This window comes from Pinus tabuliformis, chromosome 9 (genome assembly GCF_031772625.1).
Source record: "Pinus tabuliformis cultivar Carrire ecotype Pingquan chromosome 9, CPIR1, whole genome shotgun sequence".
Classification (NCBI taxonomy): Eukaryota; Viridiplantae; Streptophyta; class Pinopsida; order Pinales; family Pinaceae; genus Pinus; species Pinus tabuliformis.
Genome location: NC_142307.1, coordinates 1,815,437,247 through 1,815,452,786, shown reverse-complemented (window position 1 = coordinate 1,815,452,786; position 15,540 = coordinate 1,815,437,247).

Sequence of the window (15,540 nt, the reverse complement as noted above, 5' to 3'; positions counted from 1 at the left end):
AAAATCTTTTTTCGCGTTGAATGAAGGAAAATTGCTAGGATTCATAGTGTCCAAATCGGGCATTCACATCGAATCTACCAGAATCAAAGAAATTTCCGAGATATCCATGCCCCATAACAAAAAGACCATGCAATCTTTCCTAGGACAGATTAATTTTGTGAAAAGATTTGTCCCAAATTTTTCACGTATTATTTCTCCTTTACAAAAAATGATAAAGAAGAATTCAAGCTTTAAATGGGGTCTAGACGAGCACGAAGCGTTTAACTTAATCAAACAAGCCATCATCGACGCTCCATCCCTAGCAACCCCAAATTTTTCAGAACCATTTGTCTTATACACGTTTGCCTCAGAGCGTTCTTATGCTGCGATCTTGACCCAGGCAAACAAATAAAAGGCAGAAGCCCCAATCGCATTCTTTAGCTCAAAGTTACAAGGTGATGAGCTGAAATATTCGGACGTAGAAAAACAGGCATATGCCGTCTTTAAAGCAGTCAAATATTTCAGACGCTTCTTGCTAAAGGCCCATACCAAGGTCATAGTACCATTCCCGGCGGTAAGAAACCTCCTGATTCAGAAAGACGTGGGTGAAAAGAGAGCGAATTGGATCACCGCCTTGCAAGAATACGACCTCGAAATCAAGCCAGCACACATCGTAAGAGGCCAAGGCTTCTGCAAGATGTTAGCTAGAGCATCGCAAATCCCCGAAGAGTCACCTGAAGAGGTACACACGTATGAGGTAAGCCTAAACGATGCTGAATCATTTTATGCCGACATCATTTATTTCCTAAAGAACGGATATGCTCCATTTCACCTGGATCACATAAAAAAGAGAGCCCTGAGGTTAAAAGCCAAACAATACCAACTCGTAAATGATGTCTTATTTAAAAGAAACTATGATTCTGTGCTTCTTAGATGTCTTGAGAAAACTGAAGCCGAAAAGGTTTTGCAGGAACTCCACGATGGACCAGCAGGTGGAAACTATGCTGGAGAAGCCACCGCACACAAGATCTTACGTGCAGGATACTACTGGCCCACGCTGTTCAAAGACTCGTACAATCACGCGAGAAAATGCCAAGTCTGCCAAATCACTGCGGGAAAACAAAAGAAGTCATCCATGCCACTGCAGTCGGTTAACATCGAACAGCCATTCAGCCAATGGGGCCTGGACATTATAGGTGAGATCGTTCCTCACTCCTCTAAATAGCATAGGTATATCCTCACTGCAACTGACTATTTTACTAAATGGGTAGAGGAAGTTCCGCTCAAGACAGCTAATTCTGAAAAAATTGTTGAATTCATAGATCAATTTATCATTAATAGGTTTGGATTGTCGACGGCCTTAATATTTGATAATGCTTCATATTTTTTTGGAAATACCATGACTGAGTTCACGCTCAGAAGAGGGTTCAAACTGAAGTATTCTGCCAACTACTATCCGCAAGGCAATGGGTTGGCTGAATCAACGAACAAGAACCTAATTAGGATTATCAAAAAGACAGTTGACCAAAACCAAAAGAATTGGCACAAAGCGCTGGTAAACGCCTTATGGGCAGACAGAATTACCAAGAAAGCCTCTATCGGGACTTCTCCCTTTAATTTGGTTTACGGGAGAGAAGCAGTTCTTCCTACTCACTTACTCATCCCCTCTTTGTCCTTAGTACAATACATTGATGAAGTACCTACTTCTCCCTTACAACTAAGGCAAATGGAGGTAATCAAGTTAGAAGAACGACGAGAACAGGCCAAGAAAACCCATGCTCACCACCAAGTGCTGATAAAATCCTCTTTTGACTCGAACATAAAGACCAGAAAAAACTTCCAGATGGGTGATCTAGTTTTGAAGTGGGATAAGGCTCACAAAGAAAAGGGAAAACACACGAAATTCCAGAAGCTATGGCTTGGTCCTTTTCAAATCGTAGAAGTCATAGGCCCGTCGACTTTTGTGTTGCAGGACTTGACAGGCAAGAGAGATTCTCTGTCTGTAAACGGACAAATCCTCCAAATGTATTTCCCATAGAAGTTCATCCTTCTGTTTTTGTAGGATAGTTTTAATTTTTCATGTTAGTTTTCATTTTTTCATAGATAGGGCTGGTTGTGAATGATCATAAATAGTATTCATGAAGCAACATACAATTTATGTATCAGATTTTGATTTCACTTGTATAAATAGCAAAACATTTTGAAAAATCTGACTTTTATTATTGACAAATAGAGTTGACTTTAACCTGAATATGATGTTAGTTTCAAACTTCACAAAGAAACCTGGGATGAGAGTAACTTTTGGCAAAAAATTGTTTTATACCAATGCTATGAAAGGTATCATCAATAGCAAAATAGGTATTCTCTGCAAAACTGCTGTTCTTAAAACTCTATTATTGTCGTCCAGAGCTTTCTTAAGGAAAAACAATGACTTCCTCCCTGCTAAGGAAAATCGCAGCATCCAGAGAAACAATCCAAGAAAACACTATATCTCAAAGAATAAGAGGTCTCATCACGAGCCGGCTTATCATGATCACAGATATTATAACTTGCTGACTTTGCCACTACTGTCTACCAAAGCAAGGCAACAACTCAAGATTGTGCAATCGAAAGACAAGGGGTCTCATCACGAGCCAACTTGTTCAGCAAAAAAGTATAAATCAAGTGAATGATTGTGTCATAATTTGGCCACCAAACCAAGACATTGTTCTTTAGACAATAAAAAAATAAAAAATAAAAGAAAGAAAAAGTGTCAGAAGGATTTTTCTCTGGAATGTTGTAAATAACCTCAAGCAGGAAAAAGGATCATTTCTGGATAACATGGTAACCCTGTCGAGGCTATGGACGCTTGCGGGCAGCAGAGGCTCTACCTGCGACAAATGAGCATACTTTACAAAGCCAGTACACAGAGAAGACCTTATTTTGTCTTTGAAGAGACTGAGTAATGACTAGGTATGAATACAAAAAATAACCCAGGGGAAACAAACAATCAGAATCAAATAAGAAGTTGTGACGAAGCATCATTGACAGGATAAAAGGTAATGCTCTATCTGTCCATAACAAAATTTAGGCATAAGAAAATTTTTATGTTTTGGAAGTGAAAATGCAATAGAACAAGCAAAGATAACTGGTTCTTCACAGTGAATCGCCATTGTTGTGGTCACCAAAAACCCCCCTTTCTTCACTTGACATTAGCAATAACGTCAAGCGAAGAGGGGACCCTGAACGAAAATCCCAAAAGAAAAAATATTTTTTCTAAAGTTTTTGTATTTCTCTACCTAAGGTTCAAATCGCATCGCAAGGAAAGGCCAAAGCATAACTCGAGCGCGAAAAACAAATACTGCGAAATTGCGATGCGAAGTTCATCGCATCGCATACTTCACACGCGCCCCTTAAAAGAAAAACCTTCGAGCAATGCGATCGCTGATATGCGATATCGCAAATCGCAAGCATTACGCTATACAACGTAACCATTAAACGAGAACTTGCGATATTTGCGATTTGCGCTGGCAGCGATCTGCGATCTGCGACCTGCGATCTGAAAAGACTTACCACACGATAGACCCATGCATTAAGCACGCCCCTTGAAAGAATTTAATGACCGCATGCTTAAGTATCTAGGAATGATTGTGTTACATTTATCGAAGAATCAAGTGATGATGGATGTCAGAATTATGCGTTCATTAGGGATTAATGCTTTCACGTCAAGTCTTTTCATTTCACTTCCCCTTTGCGTAGACTGCAAGACACGCAACTGATATAAGTTTATATGCAGGAAACATCTAAAGGAAAGAGGAAAGCGCCAATCAGCAAAGAGAGAATGCTTTCGCAAAATGGATGCCGCATGCAGCAGAACCACGGATCCCGGGCTATCAGCCAACCGGCACTGATGAAATTAGACTATCCAGGACTCAGAGTCAAAGGCCCACAAAAGCAGCGTATTCAGAAAAGATTCTGAAGCTAAGACTTAGTGAAGCAGAGAAAGAAGCGCATGAGAAGGAGAACGCTTCAGGGAAACCTGGAACAAAGAACGGAAGAAATTCTCGAAACAGGGAGTTGCCCATGCAGCACGACTCTTAACCTACTCAATCCACCGCACGACCGAAAACCGAAAATGGCAACAGCAAAATCAGTTCGAGAAGGAACTGGGACACGCTAAGTATACACGCGGCGAATACACCCAGCTAGAGAAAGGTTTTCGAAAATATCTTCTGGTCTGCCGGAAGGAAGTGCCAGCTCCTGCTATTTCCACTTTTATCTCCCGAGCGAAACAAGAAGGCGGCTAGCCGACTCTTCCCAGGAAAGCATTACACTGTTGACAGCACTAAAGAGAATATACAGAAACGGTTAGAAATTAGATTTTAAGTTTAGAAATAAAGTTGCTTTTAGTAAAAGGGCGGTCATTTGAGGCCGATTCCCTAATTTCATGTAATTAATATTGATTAGTTAGTAGTATTTAACCCTTCTCATGGTTTTTGGAGAAGGGTCCGGAAATCTGTCAAAAAACTTATCCTTAGAACATGCACTTCTGCACCCTCAGAGGAGGTTTTTGATGAATGGATGGATCAAGATTTATTTGTGTTTGCATTTTAATATCTGTTACTGATGTTTCACTTTTGTACTCTTAGTAGATGTTAGAACAAGTAGAAATAAATCATTGTTACTTGAAGTTTATCAGTGAACTTAGTCATAAATGGTACTTTTATCTCTTGGCTAGATTCTGCTAGTATTCCTAAAGTGATATGTGGCTGAGTTCTTTGTATGTTATTGCATGAATGTCTGTATTACCATTTGGCACTTCTCTACGGTGGGGTCATTTATTTATGTTTAACATATAGAAAATTGATTATGCGATATGCTGTTCACAACTAATCTGCCTAACTTCTTATGCAGAATGGTTTATCTTTATTGATTTATATTCTGATATCAGTTGAATGATCTTTATTATCGGCTGCTGTTAGAAATCTTTCTAGATCGCATAACAAAAGAGAAACACCCCGGGTCAACGTAGATTAGATATATTTTTCTTCATTAGATTACATTAGCATAGAGTTAATTTAGCAGTTAGAATTAAAACTAGATTAGAAGAATCCCCCCCCCTTTCTTAGATTAATACCATCAGACTCTACGCACACACACACACACTCATCACATTGGGAAACTGGTCCCATTACCCCCAGTCGGACCCGCTACTCCAAACGGGCAAGGAGCCGCCAACCAGGTTCCAGACCGCGTGGGTATCCCCCTTGTTGTTGACCCGACCTCGGGGCCCTCAACACATTCTCAGACTCCTGACAAATTCTGGCCCATTGCTCTATGTAATGTCATATACAAAATCATCTCCAAAGTTATTGCATCCAGACTAAAACCACGAAATTCTCTACTCATATCACCCGAGCAATCAGGATATGTGGAAGGAAGGAAAATCACGGATCGAATCATTCTCACTCACCAGATTATACTCCCCTTAAAGAAATCCAAAAAAGCAGGTATATCTCTCCAAAGCTTTTGATAGTTTAAGCTGGAAATATATACAAAAAATGTTGATAGCCTTTGGCTTCCCCCCCCGGGTTAGTTGGTTCATGAGTCTTATATCATCTTCCTTCTTCCCCATTCTGATCAATGGGATCCCTTCCTCCCCCTTTCACCCCTCTTGAGGCATTTGGCAAGGAGATCCTCTCTCCCCTTTTCTGTTCGTCATAATGGCGGAAGGACTAGGAAGATGCATCAAGGAAGCTCTTCGAACCCAACAACTAAGAGGTATTACTTTTCTCAACACCCTGGCCTTCATCCACCAACAATTTGTGGATGATAATATGTTGTTTGGCCATCACTCGGTCCAGGAAGCTCTCAAATTAAAAACCATTTTGTCTGAATTTCTGGATGCCTCTGGAGCCTGCATTAACAAGACCAAATCCCAGATCATTTTCTTTCATGCCTCTGCTACAACCAAAGCCTCAATTGCTCGAATCTTGATTTTTACAATAGCTGCTCTTCCCTCCAAATACTTGGGCACTCCCATGACAGACTCCACTTTAAAGCACTCATCCTGGAAATTACTCTTGGAAAAATTGGAAGCCCGTCTCTCTTCCTGGACTTACGGAGCACTAAACATGGCAAGCCATCTAGTCCTAATCAAAGCCGTGCTGCAATCCATGTCGCTCTACCTTTTTTAGTCCTGGCAACACCAAAATGGGTCCTCAAAGAAATTAGAAATCTTAAAAGAACTTTTTTGTGGGGAAACGTAGGCCAAAAGAGAAAATGGGCCCTGGTAAAATGCGATACATTGTGCCACCCAAAAATATATGGAGGTACTGTGCTTCCTGATCCTCATCATAGTAATACGGTCATGGGAGCTCGCATCTGGTGGAAATGGACCTTGGAGCCGCATACTCCCTGGGCTATCCTTTGGACAATGAAATACACCAATAACCGACCAGTTGATGATTTAATCAGACTCACAAAAGTTGGATCAGGTTCTCTCATCTGGATTGTAGCTAAACAACACAAGGATTTAATTCAACAACATAGCTTCTGGGAAATTAAGAATGGTAATAATGCACGGTTTTGGGAAGATTCTTGGCAGCAAAGACCCACGTTGATGGACCTGGTCAAACCTCAACAAATATAGGATTGGGAAGGGCAATTGATGGAAAAGGTAAATCAATACTGGAAGCCTACCCACGCTCAAGGATACATGCAATGGATGAACTCAGATCACATCATCGAGCAAGGCACTTAGCTCATTAAGGACAATCTGGAAACAAAGCTTTCAAATAGGAAAATATGCTACTCTCATAAGAGGGATAAAATCAGATGGGGTTATGAGGCGAAAGGAACCTTCTCTACACAAGAAGCTTACATCTTAACAATAAGAAATCAAGTAGTCAAGGACCCACTCTGTAACAAAGTATGGGCGCCCACCATTTGGCCAAAACTTTGCACTTTCCTCTGGCTGCTATGTCAAAATAAAATTCTCACTTGGGACAACCTATGGAAAAGAAGCTTTAATGGGCCTTCTATGTGTCCCAACTACAAACAGATAGAAGAAACCACTGAGCACCTAATATATTCCTGCCCATTGGTGAATGGACTATGGGAAAAAGTTAGCTTTAGATGCCAAAAAAATGGGCAAGTTAAGGAGGATATTTCTAATACTATGCACACTTGGGCAAATAGTCCTTACAAAAGCAAACTGCTAAATGCTTTATGGAAACTTATCCCAGGATTCCTCATGTGGACTATTTGGAAAGAAAGGAATTGACGTATCTTCAAGGACTAGTCCTCCCTTCAGAAGTCGTATGGAATAATATTGGTAAAAACCTTTGAGAAACCTTGATGCTTCAAACTTGGTCTGAAGAGGATTATCCCACCACTCCTCAGGAACAGACTATCTAGGAAAACTGGAACCTTCAATGGAATCGTATGCAAGCAAATCAGGGTAAAACTTCCTCACAAGGAAAGACAACAGACAGATGGACCCCTCTGCCCCAGCATATGATACAACTCAACTTTAACGGAGCATCTAAAGGTAATCCAGGCAAAGCAGGATATGGAGGAGTCTTTAGGGATCACAAGGGCATTCCGCTTCTAACTTACTTAGGCTCAATTGGCTGGGATACAAATAATTTGGTGGAATTAGAAGGGATATGGCAGGGGCTTCTCCTTGCACAACTCCATGATTTCTTCCCACTTATAATTGAAGGGGATTCTAAGATTCTCATCGACATGATTAATCAGATCCTGTAAGGGACAACCTAATACAAGGTTGGTAGCAATTGGAGATTGGCAGAACGACTAGAGCTCATTAAATAATGGCTCTCAAACCATAGAGTTGTAAACCTTAAACACTCTCGTAGGGATGGAAACAAAGTAGCAGATCTTCTAGCTAACATTGGGGTAGACAGTGGAAGGACCTTTCATGCAAGCACACTTAATACTATGGCCACTATTCAGCTACATGAATACAATGAATTGGTGCAAATTGAAATGGTACAGGAAGAAGAAATGCACCCGAATGCGGGTGATTACCCCAGTCATTAAAAATGATGAGACGGTAAGGTGGTGGAAGGGTTGGCCACATGGCCCCCTTAAACTTCCCCCATGCCAATCTGAATTGCATTCAAGGCACCTTGCAGGCACCATTTAATGAATGCACAGGCTGAGACAGAACCAATTCTCACATAACAATGGAGCCTGCAAACCACTTTATTATTCCTCTTCCCCTGATTCATTGTGTTTGTCCTCCGTACGTTGGAGAGCCTAATGTGCGCACTGTAACAGGTAGTCAATTCTCATTGTTAAGCTGCATTGACCTAGGCAATGGATTCCACCATTCCCACACCTGCCTCTGCAACCTAGCTCAGGTCCACAATTCCTCTGTCAATTCCCTACACTGTTCCTTTGTCAATTCCTCCACCATCCTCGCTGCTACAACCCCTGCTTTCATCCCCATCATGGTTCGCCGCCATATGCGAAGTAGGAGAGGTGGCACTAGAGGTGGAAGCTCTCGCTCTCCTAGAATGCGTAGCCCCGATTCAATTTCCCCTGCCTCCTCAGCTGATAACCCCAATCTGCTAAGTTTCACTTGATAATACCGAGACACCCACAATGGAAGAGGACGAGCTTGGCTCCATGGCACAGGACGTGGAGATGTGGTGGTTCGCACTGCTAATTTCACCTACCTTTTTATCCTGCTCCCCATACCACACAATTTTGATTTCGTAGCTCCTTGAATCGCCTAGTAATCGTAGCCACCGTTTTAATCACTTTTACGGAAGAAATTGAGCTGCTAGATCATCTAGTTGAACACAACGATCAGCCAAACAGAGCAAAACCAAGCAACAGGAACCGAGGAAACACTGGTGGTTAGAGAGCTGATGAAGATAGAGCCACCCTGCATGGTAAAGCGATGGCTGGCAGTCAGCATGTTGAGGAGGGTAAGCTCAGTAACACGCAGGCTTCAGGGAGTCGCTGAGGAGACACGTCAAGAATGCGTGTGGGTGCATGCAGCATTAAGGGAGACCCTCCAGCACATGGAAGTAGCACTTCGGACAAGGATGACGATTCAGACAAGTACGTGTGTTCGATTGTGGAGGGACTAGCCCCGGACAACTAATAGCCAGGTTTCCAGTTTGGCAGGTGGATGTTCTGTCTTGTTGATGAGGCAGTTCTGGTTAAGTTTCTGTGTCTCCTGGTTAGGACACTATTTTGTTTAAAATGTTTCTGTTGTGTTGTGATCAAATTGTTAATCCCTGCATGGGCTATTTTTGGACTTATGTTTTTTTGGATTGGTTTCCGCTCTGTTGGGGTAGTCAAAGCTAGTTAATCTAGGTGTGTGATGAATGATGCTCAGATCCTCTAAGGTCAAGCCTCACTGTAAATCCTTTTTTTATCATATTAATAGATTAAACTTAGAACAAAAAATAATAATATTTATTTAGTAAGTATTAAAATACTTATTTTACTGCATTAATTTCACTTTTGTTATAAAGATTTTCAATTTCTAAATGGATTTTGTTACAATATTATTGACCAATACCATGGCTTATCAGTAATCAAATGCTAAGAAAATCATAACTAATTTTAAATGACATTTGTTAATTAAAACTACAAAAATGACATAAATATTTTGAAAATAAATCTCAACTTTTAATTTGTGTATCTTACTAAAAATATTTTATATAAGTTATCTAATAATTAAATTAAAATTGTAAAATAGACTTTTTACAGTATTAAAAAGTAGAACTTTTATAAATTTTTAAAATTGTAAAAACTCCATTTCAAAATAGACATGTCTAACATAATCATGGTTGGATTTATGTTTTTTATATTTATCACTATAAATTCATTTTAATTATAAATTTATTTTGTGTATCAAATTTCTTGAGGGCATGATCAATTTGAAAATAAAGTTTGCATTTTAAGAGATTTGATTTCTCTATTTTTTATAGTCCATCTATGATTAAGATGGACTATGAGCATTTTTTTTTTAAATTGCATTTTTTAATGCTTCAATTAATTAAAATACTTCTAAAATCTAAATGGACATTTGGATTGTGTATATTACATAATTTAAACTTCTCATTCCAATAAACCTTTGCTGAATTTCACACAAAATTGACAAAAAAAAGATATGAAACATGACCAAACTTTATGATAGTGAGACTATTTTTTCAATTATATATAATTTGTAGATCTCATTATCCAGTTTAAAACATAATATACATATCTTTCATTAAGTAAATTGTTTTTGAGCATTGAAATATTTTATTTTGACAAATATTAAAATCAATTTCCACATATAAATATCAAATTACATTAAATTTCATTATATTACTTGTCGTCTCTCCTTACATATATATTGAGATTAATATATATATATATATATTAAAAAAAAAAAATATTTTTGTCTGTCATAAATAGCAATTAATAATTGCCATATTATAAAATATTATGTAAATTATAAAAATTAATATTCAATACTTTATATTTACTAAAATAATAACATGTCATTTTGCAAATATTATTTATATATAAACAAATTGAAACTCTTTATAATTTATATATAGATAAATTGAAACACTTTTTATTATATATTTTTATTTTTAATGTGATGAATATCATAAGCCTTTACACCACTTTCCTACTTCAGCTGTAACTTCTTATTACTTATAAAAACATGTAGGCTATATGTTTAATTTATTTGTCTTAATGGTTAAATTGGATATAGTTTAGAAAATGAAGTAATGATAATAATAAGTGTATATTGACCGCATCTAATGTGATTTTGCTAATATAATCCATCTTTGTGTGGTAACTCTTTTTACGATATATAAGTGGTAAATGCCACTTTTATTTTCGCCATTTTTAATCAGATATATGTTATAATTATTTATTAAAATTCTCAGGCACCATATTTACAATTCGCATTAATTTTAAAAACAAATTAGAAAACCTTCTCTATTTTTATTTCATAATCATGAAATTTATTTTTTAACTTGAAGCAGTATCAAATTTTTCAATTAAAATCATGAATATCCGTTTCTCCCTCTAACAACGATTTTATATTAATAATAAATATTATATAATAGTCAATTATATATTTGGTTTACTTTGATCATCAAACATTACATATTTTCTCTTTAATAGAAAAAGAAAGAAGGTGGATTGTTTTTAATCAATCAGCTATTTACTATATAATTATTATTAAAGAAAATTTTCCTTAATTAATTAATATTTTAAAAAATTAAAATTCAAAAATGTAATTTTTTATTTAAACGCACACGGAGTGTGTAGAACTCGCGGTTCTTTGTCGATTTTTGAATGCGGCAATATTTTTTCCAAAGCCATCAAAGCGGCCTCTATATAGTAGATTGGCCGACTATTATTACCGCATTAGGTCAACATATAAAGTTTTGGATGAATGCCGCCATGGAATTCAGGAGATTCTTCACGATGCACAAAGCATCAACCTCATCAACATTTTGCAGTCTGTTGAAAATAAATGTTGTACTCGCTGTAAAAGGAAGGGAAAGTTACCTAAAATTTTCAGAATTATTGATGGATCTCTTCCATTAGGTTATTGTCTTTCGGGAAAATCGAAATATGCGGCGAACCTCATGAATTGTACAACACATTGCCTGGGCCATTGATCGTCATATATACTCTATTATTGCCATAACTACAGGAAATATGTTTTATTTTCCATTGCATTCCCTATTTTTGTTTGTCACTTGCATAGCCGTACCAGTCCATCAACAAAATTTGTTTTGAACAGTTTTCAGTCGAAATGCTGTCTGATAAAAAAGAATGTAAATACTTTCTATTTTAGAACTGGAGCAAGAAGCAATGAGTTGGAAAAAGGTCCCTAAACGATTTTACATGCCGGTTTGTTTAATCTTCCTTATCATTGTGATGTAAACTATCTTTTTATAACTGCCGAATTCAGAGTATATTGTAATTAAGTTGGGTACAAATGTTTTTATTTTTAATTAATTTGTAATTTTTTTTAAAATTATTTAAATTTATTAAAATTCACGTAACATTAAATTTATTATTTAAAAAATTGAAAATTAATTTTTGAATTTTTAAAATTTTATAGGTTTAGATGACTAAATTTATGTGGATTAAGATCAATTGGTTAGAATTAAAATTGTTCAAAAAAAAATTAGTTATGTATTTATAATTTAATAATCCAAAAGAAATTTAAATACATGGATATTTCCATAATTAATATTTAAATCTATTCATTATCATATTTGCTTTTAACAATTTATATTTATTAACTTATAATTATACAATGATTGCTTTTTATTAATGGTTGTATTCTTTCTAATAGTAATGATTTTTTCTAATAATAATCTAATCAGCTCATAAATTGCTTATATATATGTATATATATATTATTTTTCTATAATGAATATTTTCCTTTCGTTCATTATCATACTCATTTTTAACAATAAATATTTATTAACCTATACATTTCTTGCTTTCTATTACTTGGTATATTCTTTCTAACAACAATGTCTTTCACCATTTTTCTTTAATATATTTTATTAATCAAAATATATTATTGATAATTTAATTCTTTAATAGTTACCAAACCTATTTGATAGTTTAATTCTTTAATTTTATTATTAATAGCTTGATTCTGGTTGTGGTGCATAAATCATGAATTTAATATAAATCATGCATAAATCACATTTTCCCCATAAGGGTTTTCTACATTTTTCATAAAAGGGTATCTACTAAGGAACAACATTGCATATTACACTTGTTATATTCTTGTTCTGTTAAGGAATCCAACTTTAATTGAATAAATAAAAAATCACCTCATTAAAATTTTATATTAAAAATGTTATTGGGTAGAGAGACTCATTCTACAATAGAGTATGAGTGAGATGTGTGACACCATCCATACTCATACTCAACATGGAGTTGGTACATGTGCCTCTTAAAATAAAAATAAAATATTCTCTAAATATAATTTTTCTTATAGTAAAAAAAAAGAAAATGAATATGCATGTGTAGTTAGTTTTAATTAAAAACCTTAAAAAACATCAATAATCAATGTATTTGATATTGATATTACGATTCAATATCGTAAAAATATGTCATTGAATGTTAGTTGTAAATAAAATATTTGAATTTAAATCTTAAACATAAAAAAAAAAACTATTTGAAGATATATGGTAACCAAATTAATTTATGTCCCTACCAAATTTAGAAAAAGAAAATGTTAAAATAAAATATTTTAATGTTGTATATAATAAAATATCGAATCTTCAAATAAAGAAAGTAATTGAAAGTTCCAAATTAAAAGTAAAAATATAGTTGCAATATCCCTATAAATTGCATTTACATTGGCATTCATAATGGAAAAGATTGTTTTTACCATGTATTAATGAAATGGTTGAACAAGAACAATTATGATTTTGTGGGAAGTAATTTGAATCAAATACATAAAATGATAACTCATTGAGAAAGAGAAAGTTTTGCAGGTTTTAAATTCATTCATAAATTGGAAAAATAACTTTCATCTTCATCAAGTGGAGATTTTATCATGTGAAGTCTCCAGGCATTGATTATCACACCTTTGGTGATAGTTATCCCTGAACATGAAGTATCCACATGGGACTTCATCATTATTGAAGACAAAAGATAAGTAACCTTGACTTCTTTGGAAATAAATTGCATGTGTTTTTTGCAAAGAATGACATGTTATTTTATTAAAAAGGAAAACATGTTGTTTTATTAAAAAATATATTAATTGCATGCATCATTGTAGTAGATTTTGAAGTGAAATGTCTTTGCATACATTATGAGATTGATGGGAAAGAGAAAAGTTAATTATATTATTTTTCTTGGAAAGGTTTTCAATAATATGTATGCATATATTACCCCCCTTGTTTATTTAATATTGCAATGGGTTGAGTGCAAAAATACATCCATAGGAGTTTTGTGCATGAATTGATAAAAATTATTTTTTTTCTTCTCAAAACATGAATATGAATCTCGTTCATAGAAGAACAAGAACACACATCTATTTCTTGACAATGTTATGTGCATTGAAGTAAGGGTCATTGTGTTAGAAGAAAACACATGTTGCATATCCAAAAGGGTAGTCATTGCAATATAAAAAATATGTTTTTTCATGTAGATAGAGAAAGTTATTATGTTAATATCTTGAAAAGAATAAGCTCTTAGTTGTGATAATTTATTGAAAAGGAAGTATGTATTTGTTTACATGAAAATAATAGTTAACGATGGTAGAATTCTAAAAAAGGGAATATGTGTTGTGTAGATTAAAGAAGGGTTATTATTATAAGTTCTTGCATACACAAAAAATAGTCATTGTGTTATAGAGATATGTTATTCCCATGAATAGAAAAATTGTTGAACTATATTTGTTTAGAACAAATTATCCATGATTACTTTTATGCTATCATAGCTATTATGTTAGTTTTTTTTGGAATAAGATCATGTATATGCATGCAATATTTGTATTGGATTTTGTTGGAAAAAATATACATTTGTATGTGGGAAATAATAGCATGTTGTGGTAGCCTACATTGGAAGATATTCTTTGAGAAGGAAGATGAATTACGTGCACAATAGTAATGTGTTGGTTTCCTTGGAATAAATATAGGCATAATGTTTTTATAATATTTGGAAAAGAAGAGATGTATTTGTATGCTTTATTGCATTAGTTTTATGGAAAAGAAAACATGTTTTTGCATTCCCTATTATACTAGATTTATTCGAAAAGGAAACATGTCTTCCATGCTCTATTGTGTTAAACATTTTGCATAACGAAGAGTGCTCAAATTATCTTAGTCATCTAGAAGAACCTTTTCTATTAGATAGTCTAGATTAAATCAGTAAAAAAGCTAGGTAATTTGATTATTTTCAAGGGACAAAAAGTGGAAAAATGATGAGGAAATCCATGGATGTATGATAAGTATTTTCCTTTGTTACCTTTGAAAAATGCGTACATCTCTTCCCTCTTCTCTGATACAAGATCAAAATTTAACCACTACTTCTTGATACAAAATTTGAAAAAATATGTCAAATCATAGGAGGAGGTTTTAACAGAAGAGAATACATATACTTTAGAAATATAAAAATAAATAGGAAGAATCAAAGGAACGATAGGAAATTAATACAAATACAAGCTTTTATCCAACATGGGTAATCATCTTTAACACTACATGATACATCATGCAGGTTATCATGGAAATAAATGATGAAAAGTAGAGAAATGAATGTGAATATGTTACTCAGAGAATGAGAAACAATATAAGGGTTATGATGGGCCTCCAAATAAAGTACAAAATAAGACCTATCTAACCTTTCCTAAGCACATTTAATCTTTCCTTCTAAACTTAATAACATATTTCTCAATTTTATTAAGTTCTTAGCAACGTTAGAGATGATAATCATACTTTTCATGCCTAATGTGTTCATTTTGTAGGATATTAAGGATATTTGGTGTAGATGAGAAGGAATCCACTTAAGAGAAAAATATGAGACTTGTCCCTTGTTACAAGATGACCAAAT